Source organism: Ceratotherium simum, chromosome 4 (assembly GCF_057802395.1).
Source record: "Ceratotherium simum simum isolate JZ-2026a chromosome 4, ASM5780239v1, whole genome shotgun sequence".
NCBI classification, from domain to species: Eukaryota; Metazoa; Chordata; class Mammalia; order Perissodactyla; family Rhinocerotidae; genus Ceratotherium; species Ceratotherium simum.
The window spans coordinates 35212646-35225915 of NC_141903.1; the positions used below are offsets into that span (position 1 = coordinate 35212646).

General features: G+C 38.3%; 1 pseudogene; it reads left to right on the top strand.

The window, feature by feature from the left end:
- The first annotated feature begins 11575 nt into the window (after window positions 1-11575).
- On the top strand, window positions 11576-12965 carry LOC147917244 (uncharacterized; annotated as a pseudogene).
- The last annotated feature ends 305 nt before the right edge of the window (window positions 12966-13270 follow it).

The following is a 13270-nucleotide window of genomic DNA, read 5'->3' on the forward strand; positions in this document are numbered from 1 at the left end:
AATGACTTTTCTTGAACCCGTCGGAGAACTGAGTTTGCAGGAAAAACCTTCACCCTGAAATCTGGAGAGACAGGCAAATCCAGAGTCACAATCAAAATCTGCTTACATGGAGTAGAAGCCACTAGAGCCAGAGACTGGCAGGGAACATGTAAGTGGAAATTTTGATGAATTGCTGGAGGCTGAATTGTGGACTACCTTGAGAGGGAGAAACTCCTGGAGGCCAGAGTCTTGGGAGGCCCCCACACTTTTGTGGGCTTTACCTTCAGGAAATCCCACCAGGTTCTCATAGTGAACATCCAAGAAAGATCCCCCTGTGCCTCTGGTAGAGAGAGAGAAAGAGTAATCTTTATGAAATATGTCCAGAGCCTTCTCCTTTCTTCTCCTTAAAAAGCAATTATATGAAACAATACGCATAAATGTATCACTGGGCCTATGAGTATAGAAATGTAACAACTTTGCCAATTACTGTACAAAGGAGGTGGATGGGAGAACAGCTGTATTGGATAAGGAAATGACACCAGATGGTCAATTGAATCCACAGGAACAAATGAACAGAACCAGAAATGGTAAATAAGAAATACTATAAATATATAATTGCTCTCCCTTTTTCTCTCAGCAACTTTATCAAATATAAAATTATATAAAGTAATAATTATAACAATGTATTGTTGGGTTTACAATATATATAGATATGTATCGGTTTTCTGAAGCTGCTGTAAACAATTACCACACACTGGGTGGCTTAAGATAGTTTTTCTCACAGTTCTAGAGGGGAGAAGTCCAAACTCAAGGTGTTGGCAGGGCCGTGCTCCCTCTGAAGGCTCTAGTGGGTGGGAATTCCATTCTTGGCCTCTTCCAGCTTTTGGTGGCTATTTGCATTACTCCAATCTCTGCCTCTACGTTCACATGCCCTTCTCCTCTGTGTCTGTGTCTTTTCTTCTCTTATAAAAACACCTGTCATTGAAATTAGTGCCCACCTGGAAAATCCAGGATGAACTCATCTCAAGATCCTAAACTTAATTACATCTTCAAAGACCTTTTTTCCAAATAGGTCACATTCACAAGTCGCAGGGGTTAGGATGTAGATATATCTTTTTGGGGTCTACAGTTCAACCCACCACAAGATGTAATATGTATATTAATGATAGGACAAAAAGAGTAAAATAAAAAGAGCTATATAGGAGTAACATTTTAATGTCTCAATAGAATTGTTACTATAAATCTGAAGTAGATGCTGATAAGTTAAAACATATGTGGTAAACTCTAGAGAAGCCACTGAGAAAATAACTCAAAAATACAGATTAAAACTCATTAAAGGAATTAAGATATTATATCTGAAAATATTCACTTAATAAAAAGAAATGAGGACTATAAAAACAAAAGAGAATTAAGACATACAGAAAACAAAAAGTAAAATGGCAGACATGATTCTAACTATATCAATAATAACATTAAATTCAAATGGATTAAATAATCCAATCAAAAGGCAGAATTATAAGACTAGATTTAAAAATAACAAGATCCAACTATATGTTGTTTACAGGAGACACCTTTAGATTCAAAGATACAAAAAGGTTGAAAGTAAAAAGATGGAAAAAGATATATTGTGCAAATAGCAACCACAAGAGAGCTGGAGTGGCTATGCAAGTATCAGATGAAAATATTACTAGGAATAAAGAGGGACATTTTAGGGTCATATACATAAAAAGGGTCAATTAGGTAGGTATAACAATTATAAGCATATATGCAGCTAACAGTAGAGCCCCAAAATACACAAAGCAAAAATTGGCAGAAGTGAAGGGAGAAATAGACAACTCAACACTAATACTTGGAGAATTTAATATCTTACTTCCAGTAATGGATAATAACTAGGCAGAAGATCAACAAGGAAATGGAAGACTGTAAAAACACTATAAACCAACTAGACCTAAAAGACATCTATAGAACACTTACCCAACAACAGCAGAATATACATTCTTCTCAAATACACATGGAACATTCTCCATGATACACCACATGTTAAGTATCAAGCAGATTATTGTACACTGGTTATCAATCCCAAAGGACACTAAACACTTCTGTCCATGGCATCTTGGCATCACAGTGGCCAAGAAAAACACAACACAGTCAAGCTCTGGATGGAACAACACTTTACTCACATAGAGAAGAGGCAGAGCAAGAAGAGTTTCAATAGTGGGCATCAGCCCCTATAGCCAGCAGGTCTCTCCTAGAAGCTATTGCAGGGCAATTTGCCTATGTGCCTCTCTCTTGTTTCACAGTAGAAAGGCCTTGTCCCTTCCGATGGGGGACAAATGAAACAGTGGGGTTGGCCAGGTGCCACATGATGCACCTCTAAGCAGAGACAAAAGTGCATTCGTTGAGCCTGAAACAGGGAAAGATATTCCCACACAAGGTGATAAGCCTTGGCTGTGTGGGCTCTTTATCTCTTGCTAAGAAAGTATTCCAAGCCCAAGGCCCATTTTTATTATTATTATCATTGATTTATTTATTTTATTGAGGTCATATTAGCTTATAACATTGTGTAATTTCAGGTGTACATTATTATATATCAGTTTCTGTATAGACTGCATCATGTTCACCACCAAAAGTCTAGTTTTAATCTGTCACTGTACATATGTGCCCCTTTACCCTTTTCACGCTCGCCCCCACTCCCTTCCCCTCTGGGAACAACTAATTTGTTGTTTTTATCCATGTGTTTGTTTATCTTCCACATATGAGTGAAATCATATGGTGTTTGTCTTCATCTGGCTTATTTTGCTTAGCGTAATACCCTCAAGGTCCATCCATGTTGTCGCAAATAGTACGATTTTGTCTTTTTTATGGCTGAGTAGTATTCCATTGTGTGTGTGTATGTGTATATATCACATCTTCTTTATCCATTCATCCATTGATGGGCACCCAGTTTGCTTCCTAGTCTTGGCTATTGTGAATAATGCTGCAATGAACATAGAGATGCATACATCTCTTTAAATTGTTGATTTCATGTTCTTTGGATAAATACCCAGTAGTAGGATAGCTGTATCATTGGATATTTCTATTTTTAATTTTTTGAGAAATCTCCATATTGTTTTCCATAGTGGCTGCACCAGTTTGCATTCCCACCAGCAGTATATGAGGGTTCCCTGTTCTTTGCATCCTCTCCAACATTTGTTATTTTTTGTCTTGTTAATTATACCCATTCTGACGGGTGTAAGGTGATATCTCATTGTAGTTTTGATTTGAATTTCCCTAATAATTAGTGATGATGAACATCTTTTCATGTGCCTGTTGGCCATCTGTATACCTTCTTTGGAAAAATGTCTACTCATATCCTCTGCCCATTTTTTGATGGGGTTGTTTGTTTTGTTATTGTTGAGTTGTATGAGTTCTTTATATATTTTGGAAATTAACCCCTTGGATATATGATTTGCAAATATTTTCTCCCAGTTGGTGGGTTGTCTTTTCATTTTGTTCATGATTTCCTTTGCCTTGCAGAAAATTTTTAGTTTGATGCAGTCCCATTTGTTTATTTTTCTTTTGTTTCTCATGTCTGAGTAGACATCGTATTTGAAAAGATACTGCTAAGATCAATGTCAAAGAGTATACTGCCTATGTTTTCTTCTAGGAGTTTTATGGATTCAGGTCTTATATTCAAGTCTTTAATCCATTTTGAGTTAATTATTGTGCATGCTGTAAGATAATGGTCTACTTTTATTCTTTTGCACTTGGCTGTCCAGTTTTCCCAGCACTATTTATTGATGAGACTTTCCTTTCTCCATTGTATGTTCTTGGCTCCTTTGTCAAAGATTAGCTGTCCATAGATGTGTGATTTTATTTCTGGGCTTTCAATTCTGTTCCATTGATCTGTGTGTCTCTTGTTCTGCCATTACCATGCTGTTTTTATTACAATAGCTTTGTATATATATGTTGAAGTCAGGGATTGTGATACCTCCAGCTTTGTTCTTTTTTCTCGGTATTGCTTTGGCTCTTTGGGGTCTTTTGTTGTTCCATACAAATGTTAGGATTCTTTGTTCTGTTTCTGTGAAGAATTTCATTGGGATTCCGATTGGGATTGCATTGAATCTATAGACTGCATTATGTAATATGGACATTTTAACTATGTTTATTCTTCCAGTCCATGAGCATGGAATATCTTTCCATTTCTTTATGTCTCCAATTTCTTCCAATAATGTTTTATAGCTTTCAGTGTATAGGTCTTTCACCTCCTTGGTCAAATTTATTCCTAGGTATTTTATTCTTTTTGTTGTGATTGTAAATGGGATTGTATTATTGACTTCTCTTTCTGCTAGTTCATTATTAGTGTATAGAAATGCAACTGATTTTTGTATATTGAGTTTGTACCCTGAAAATTGCTGTAGTTGTTGATTATTTCTAATAGTTTTCTGCCAGATTCTTTAGGGTTTTCTATATATAGAATCATGTCATCCACAATCAGTGAGAGTTTTACTTCCTTTCCAATCTGGACACCTTTTATTTCTTTTTCTTGCCTGATTGCTCTGGCCAAAACTTCCAGTACTATGTTGAATAAGAGTGGCGAGAGGGGACACCCTTGTCTTGTTCCTAATCTCAGAGGAATGGCATTCAGTTTTTCATTATTAAGTATGATGTTGGCTGTGAATTTGTCATATATGGCCAAGGCCCATTTTTATGTGACTGACTGGTGTTGAAAGAGTGTGCACATGAGACTTCCCTTCCCAACACAAAGCCATAAAGTAAGCTTCAATAAATTTAGAAGGATTGATACCATACAAAGTATGTTCTCTGACCACAATGGAATGAAATTAAAAATCAATAACAAAAAGAAATTTGGAGAATTCACAAATATGTGGAAATTAAACAACATATGCTAAAATAACCAATGGGTCAAAGAAGAGAGAACAAGGAAAATTAGAAAATACTCTGAGATGAATGAAAATGAAGACACAACATAAGAAAACTTATGGGATGCAACTAAAGCAGTGCTTGGAGGGAAATGTATAGCTATAAATGTTGACATTAAAAGAGAAGAAATATCTGGGGGCCAGCCCAGTGGCATAGCAGTTAAGTGCGTCCACGCCGCTGCAGCGGCCGGAGGTTCAGATCCCAGGAGCGTACCAATGCCGTTTTGTCAAACCATGCTGTGGCAGGTCCCCTATAAAGTGGAGGACGATGGGCCTGGATGTTAGCCCAGGGCTAGTCTTCCTCAGAAAAAAAGAAGAGGATTGGTGACAGATGTTAGCTCAGGGCTCATCTTCCTCACAAAAAAAAGAAGAAATATCTCAAATCAATAACCTAATCTCCACCTCCACTGGAAAAATAAAAGCAAAAAAAAAACCTAAAGCAAGCAGAAGGAAGGAAATAATTAGGATCTGAGCAGAAATAAGTGAAATATGGGCCGGCCCCATGGCGTAGCGGTTAAGTGCGTGCGCTCCGCTGCTGGCGGCCCGGGTTCGGATCCCGGGCGTGCACCGACGCACTGCTTCTCCGGCCATGCTGAGGCCGTGTCCCACATACAGCAACTAGAAGGCTGTGCAGCTATGACATACAACTATCTACTGGGGCTTTGGGGGGAAAAAATAAATAAATTTAAAAAAAAAAAGAAATAAGTGAAATAAAGAATGAAAAAACAGTAGAGAAAGACAAAGAAGCCAAAAGTTGGTTCTTTGAAAAGATCAACAAAACTGACAAATCTTTAGCTAGATTAACCAAGAGACAAAGCCAGAATACTAAAATTACTAAAACCAGAAATGAAAGAGAGGACATTACTACTGATCTACTGGCAGATAACATCATAGTTACAGGTGAAAAACCATATGCTTTTGCCCTAAGATAAGGAACAAGTCAGGGATGTTTTCTCTGACCACTTCTATTCAACACTGTACTGGAGTTTCTAGCCAGAGCAATTAGGCAAGAATATGAAATCAAAGACATTCAGATTGGAAAGGAAGATTAAAACTATCTCTATTTACAGATGACATGACCTTGTATATTGAAAATCCTAAAGAATCCACTAAAATCTACAAAACTAATAAGTGATGTCAGCAAAGTTATAGGATAAAAGGTTAATAAACAAAAATCAATCAATTATATTTTATACATGAACCAATGAAAAATGAAATAAGAAAATAATTTACAATAGCATCAAAAAGATGAAAATATTAAGGAGCAAATTTAACAAAAGAAATACAAGATGTATACTCTGAAGACTATAAAACATTGTTGAAAGCAATTTAAAAAGACCTAAATAAATGGGGGAAAAATCCCATGTTCATAAATCACAAGACTCTAGACTGTTAAGATGGCAATACTCCTCAAATTGATCTACAGATTCAACAAACTCCCTAACAAAAGTACGCTGTCTCCTTGTAGAAATTGACAAATTGATCCTAAATTTGTCACCTAGAACAGCCAAAACAATCTTGGAAAAAAGAACAGAGTTGGAGCACTAATACTTCCTGATTTAAAAACTTGCCACAAAACTACAATAATCAAGAGAATGTGGTACTGGGATAAGGACAGACATACAGATCAATAGAACAGAATTGAGAATCCAGAAATAAACTCCCAAATTTATTGGTCAATTGATTTTCAACAATTGCTCCCAAACAATTCAATGGGAGAAAGAATAGTTATTTTCAATAAATGATGCCAGGACAACTGAACATCCACTTGAAAAAGAACGAAGTTGGACCACCTCACACTAGATACAAAAATTAACTCAAAATGGATCAAAATGATGCCAGCAAGATGTCAGAATAGGAAGTCCTAGCCCTCATTCCCACACTAAAATACCAATTAACAATGATATATGGACAAAAATACCTTTATGAGACCTCCAGAATCCAGTTAAGAAGTTGGAGTACCTCAGGTGAGCACAAAGCTGAAACAGCTGCATTGAAACAAATAAAGAAAGTAATTTTACTTTCCTCATATCAGCCCTTCCCTCAAGCTGGCACAGCTCAGTGCCAGGAAAGAACACCTTGGATTTCTACTTCACCTTTAAGGAGAAAGAGAAAAGCAGAGCACGTGTCCAATGTTTCAGCTTCTCAGAGGAACGCCTCAGGGACTAGTTTCTGTATTTCCTCACTCAAGGAACTGACGGAATTGGCATAGTTTGGATGCTGGGGGGGGGGGTGGGCCACTGAGAACAAAGAATGGCAAGGGGGCAGCTTGCCTTATCAGGAAGGAAGAAGAGGAGTGAGGTGCATCCAGCCTTCTGGGTTTTTGGAGGGCTGTCCAAGGGACTGGTACCTGTCTCACCTGACTTGGGGTTCTGACAGGAAGCCGGTATATCTTGGATGTCTAGTGGCCACTGAGAACAAGGGAGAGCAGCTTGCTGCTGTAGAACCAGAAACTTGAAATGCTGAAGACAGACACTAGAGGGAGCAAGACAGATCATTCTACATTATCCAGTCAAGAGGAGTAAAAAGAAAAAATAGTGAAAAGGAATGAAGAAAGCCTATGGGACTTGTGAGACGCCTTTAAAAGAAACAATTATTGGAGTCTTGGAGAAGAGAGAGAAGGGGTAGAAAGCTTATTTAAAGAAATAATGACTAAGAACTTCCCAAACCTGGGGAGAGATTTGAATACCCAAATTCACGAAGCTAATAGGTCACCCCAAAATTTCAATGCAAAATAATCCTCTCCAAGACAAATTATAATAAAACTGTATAAAATCAAGAGAGAGAATTTTAAAAGCAACAAGAGAAAAAAATTCTTTCATACAAGAGAACCCCATAAAGCTATCAGCAGATTTCTCAGCAGAAACATTGCAGATCAGGAGAGAGTGGGATGATATATTTAAAGAGTTGGGGGAAAAAAAAACTGGCAACCAAAAATACTTTACCCTGCAAAGTTGTCCTTCAGAAATGAAGATGAGATAAAGACTTTCCCAAACAAACAAAAGCTAAAGGAGTTCATCGCCATTGGCTCTGCCTTACAAGAAATGCTAAAAGGAGTTCTTCAAGCTGAAGTGAAAGGATGCCAACTCATAACATGAAAACATATGAAAATATACCATATACTGGTAAAGGTAAGTATATAGTCAGATTCACAATACTCTAATACTGTAATACAGTGGTGTGATAACCACTTAACTCTAGTATAAGGATTAAAGGATGAAAGCATTAAAAATAGCTATAGCTACAATAATTTGTTAATGGACACACAATACAAAAAGATGTAAATTGTGACAACAAAAACATAAAATGATGGGGGGAAGTAAAAGAGTAGCGTTTTTGCATGTGATCAAACTTAAGTTGTTATCAACTTAAAATAGACTCTTATACCTATAAAATGTTTCAAGTAAGCCACAGGGTAACCACAAAACAAAACAAAAAAACTATCATAGATACACACAAGATAAAGAAAAAGGAATCAAAGTATACCACTATGGAAAATCATCAATTCAGAAAGGAAGATAATAAGAGAGGAGGAAAGGAACAAAAGAACTACAAAACAGCCAGAAAACAATTAACAAGATGGCAATAGTAAGTCCTTACCTAACAATAATTACTTTAAATGTAAATGGATTAAATTTTCCAATCAAAAGGCATAGAGTGGCTGAAGGCATTAAAAAAAAAACAAGACCCAACTATATGCTGCCTACAAGACATTCATTTCAGCTTCAAGGACACACATAGGCTCAAAGTGAAAAGATGGAAAAAGATATTCCACACAAATGGAAGCCAAAAGAGCGAGCAGGGGTAGCTATACTTATACGAGACAAAATCAACTTTAAGTAAAAAAACTGTAGTAAGAAACAAAGAAGGTCATTATAAATTTATAAATATTGAGATATATATATAATGATAAAGGGATCAATTCATCAAAAGGATATAACTATCGTAAACATATATGCACCTATCATCAGAGTATATAAATATATTGAGCAAATATTAACTGATCTGAAGGGAGTAATAGACAACATTACAATAACAGTAGGGGACTTCAGTACTCCACTTTCATCAATGGATAGATCATCCAGACAGAAAATCAATGAGAAAACATTGAACTTGAACTATACTTTAGACCAAATGGACTTAACTGACATACAGAATATTCTATCCAATGGCAACAGAATACACATTCTTCTCAAGCACACACGGGACATTCTCCAGGATAGATCATATGTTAGATCACAAAACAAGCCTCAACAAATTTTAAAAGACTGAAATCATATGAAGCATCTTTTCTGACCACAAGGGTATGAAACTAGAAGTCAATAACAGGAGGAAAACCAGAAAAGTCACAAATATGTAGAAATTAAACAATACAGCCCTGAAAACCAATGTGTCAAAGATTAAATCAAAGGGAAATAAAAAAATATCTTGAAACAAATGAAAATGGAAATACAACATACCAAAACTTATGGGATGCAACAAAAGCAATGCTAAAAGGGAAGTTTATAGCAATAAATGCCTACATGAAGAAAAATGATCTCACTTACGTGGAATCTAAAAAAAAAAAAATACTCATAGATACAGAGAACAGATTTGTGGTTACCAGATGCAGGGGGTAAGAAGTGGGCAAAACAGGTGAAAGAAGTCAAAAGAAACAAACTTCTAGTCATAAAATAAATAAGTCCTGGGGATGCAATGTACAGCATGATGACTATATGTTAATAATACTGTATTATATATTTGAAAGTTGCTAATCAGTAGATCTTAAAAGTTCTCATCACAAGAAAAAAAATTTGTAACTATGTATGGTGATGGATGTTAACTAGATTTATTGTAGTGATCATTTTGCAATATACACAAATATCAAATCATTATGTTGTACACATGAAACTAATATAATGTTATATGTCAATTATATCGCAATTTAAAATTAATTTAATTTAAAAGAAATATTTATTAAATGAATTTAATTAAACAATGTTTAATATAAGAGTTGGGAAGATCTTCCTAACTAAACCTGGAGACCTTAAATCCCATAAGAGGAAAATAGACATATTTTAATTTAGAAATTTTAAAAACACTTTTATATGGCAAAATGTACTATAAACAATCCAATATAAATTATATAGGAGGAAAAAATATTTTGTGATATAGATGGGAGATAAAAGTTAATATCTATATTTTACAGAGATCTTTCTCAAATTGAAAAACAAAAATTTTTTTCAATAAAAAATGGGCAAAGAATCTAATTGATAACTCAAAGAAAACCAAATATAAACAACAATATGCTCAAATTCAGTGGTAGTGTATAGGAATTAAAATTAAAATAACAATGAGATATCCTTTTATACGGATCACATTGGCAGAATATAAGACCTCTACTGCTTTTGGAAATAAAAGAGAGAGTGCTCATAACTTGGTGATGGAAATAAAAGGAGTACAAAATTCTTGGAAAGCAATCTAGCAACACATTTTAAAATTAAAATTATTAATACTCTTTGATGCATCAATTCCACATCTGAAAATGAATTTTGTAGAAATAAAAGCACCCTTCTCTCCACATCCTCTCCAACACATGTTGTTTCCTGTCTTGTTAATTATAGCCATTCTGACGGGCGAAAGGGATAATTCGGCACGTGTGTGGTGATGGGTTGTAATTAGTATTTGGGTGGTGAACATGATGTAATCTACGCAGAAATAGAAGTATAATGATGTACACCTGAAATTTATACAGTTATAAACCAATGTTACTGCAATAAATAAAAAAAAAGAAAAAAAGCAATAAAAGCACGAATATTTTAGGAATATGTAAAATGATAGTACAGCATGGTTTATGAGGGCAAAAGAACACTTGAAACAAAGCGCTTATCAACAGGTGAATAACTGAATATATAATAATACACCCACACTATGGAGTACTACACAGCTATTAAAGTATCAGATTTGCAGGGATTTCCACAAGGTACTGGTGACTGAGAAATGTAAAATGCATTATATATGCTAATAAACTTTCAAAAAGAAAGAATAACGAAAACCCACCAGTGTATTCGTGTAAACGAGTAATTATGTGACTGCAAATAAAAATGTGAAAGGAAAATCGCAAGTTTTTTCGTGTTGGATACCTGACAGAGAAATGCTGGTGTGCCTAGAGGAAAGTGAGGAGGGACCAAGCCTAAAATTTTTTTAAAAGAAAGACAAATGGCGCCTATAAAAAGATATTTATGTAAAAAAGTTATGGCTCTCTTTAAAATAAAACATGTATGTGAGTATATGTATAAATGTTAAAAATAAAGAGATTTAAAATTTTAAATTATGGTTAGCCTCATTAAAACAAACATTTTCTAAATGCTTATGTACTCATAAAGTGGGGTTTCTTGTAAATGATGACGTACACATTAAATACTTAAAAACTATTATGAATACAACAAAAACAAATGATTAGCGTTGTGGACAATTTATTATGGTTTTTGACCTAATATTTCAATCTGAAGAATAATTAAACCCATAATGTCAACAATACTCATTAAATACTATAACAATGAGGAAAATTAAAGAATAATCTTAAAATTGCGATTGAAGACATCTTATACGGAAAACTGTGAAGAAGGCTAATACTGTTAAGACAATTGTAAATACGAACTCACCTCTTTCAAATGTTCTAAATCTGCTTCTCTTTCACCTGTTCCCTCTGCAGAACTCAGACAAGGAGGAAGGCTGGGACTGAAGGCCATGAGGTCGGTCTTGGGCGGCCCCTCCCCTGAACACACCCTCTGCCTCCTCTGCTGCGAGTAAGACCAGCTCTCCACCGCGCTGGAGCACACCAGCGTGGGCTTCCCCGGCCCGCACGCGCCCTCGGTGGGCGGCGCCGAGCACCTCAGCGCCGTGCACAGCAGCAGCGTGAGCACCAACAGGCTGGACACAGCGCAGATGGCGATGATCAGATACACGTTGACATCCACCAGAGCCGTCTCCGCGGCGCCCGCCGACGTACGTGACGAGGCCTTTGGCGCCTGGCCGCTCTCCACCAGCGACAGGAGCACGGTGGCCGTGGCCGTCAGCGCCGGTTCGCCGTGGTCCTTCACCAACACCAGCAGGCTCTGGCGCTGCATATCCGCCTCGTCCAGGGCGCGAGTCGTGCTGATCTCGCCCGTGTACAGCCCCACGCGGAACGGGCTGCGCGCGCCACCCGCCGCCGGCTGCAGCTCGTAAGACAGCCACGCGTTGTAGCCCGAGTCCCTGTCCACAGCGCGCACCTTCGTCACCACGTGGCCCGCGCCCACCGACCTCGCCACCACCTGGCTCACTGCGCCGCCCCCGCCGCCCGCCCCAGGCGGCAGCAGCGCGGGCGCGTTGTCGTTCTCGTCCAGCACGAACACCTGCAGCGTCACGTTGCTGCCCAGAGGCGGCACGCCCGCGTCGCGCGCGCTCACCTGGAACTGCAGCAGCTCCAGCTCCTCGTGGTCCAGCGGCTGCAGAGCGTACACCTTGCCGCTCTCCGCGTGCACCGACACGTAGCTCGACAGCGCGCGCTCGCCCACCCGCCGCTCCACCAGCGAGTAGGACACCCGCGCGTTCTCCTGCGCGTCCGCGTCCCGCGCAGACACCGTGAAAATGTGACAGCCGGGCGGGTTGTTCTCCTTCACGAACACCGTGTACTCGGGCTGCAGGAACGCCGGCGCGTTGTCGTTCACGTCGGCCACCTCCACGGACACGCTGGCCGTGGCCGACAAAGAAGACGAGCCCCCGTCCCGCGCGGTCACTACTAGAGCATAGGCTGACATACTCTCGCGGTCCAGGGCGCTGTCCAGCACTAGCGTATAGTAATTCTTGAAGGTGGACACCAGCTTGAAGGGGACATTGGGTGTTACTGAGCAGGTCACCTGCCCGTTGGCGCCAGAGTCACTGTCGGACACGCTAATCAAAGCGATGACGGTACCCACCTGAGCATCCTCTCGCACGGGGAGTGACAGAGAAGTGATGGTGACTTCTGGGGCGTTATCATTTATATCTAATATTTCCACCAAAATGGTACAATGACCGGCCATTGGAATATTCCCTTTGTCAATTGCCTCCACGGATATTTCATATAATTTCTTTTCTTCGAAATCCAGTTTACCTTTTGTCCTAATTTCTCCACTGTTGGGATTTATGATAAATGCATATAACACTGCAGGTGACACAGGCCTTCTAAATGAGTAGATTATATCTCCATTTGTACCATCATCAGGATCTGTGGCATTTAGCTTGATCACTAATGTTCCATTGAATACGTTCTCTAACACTCTCACTTTATAAACAAATTGGTCAAATTCTGGGGCGTTGTCATTCACATCCAGAACCGTGATCAGCAGCTGAACTGTGCCAGTCAG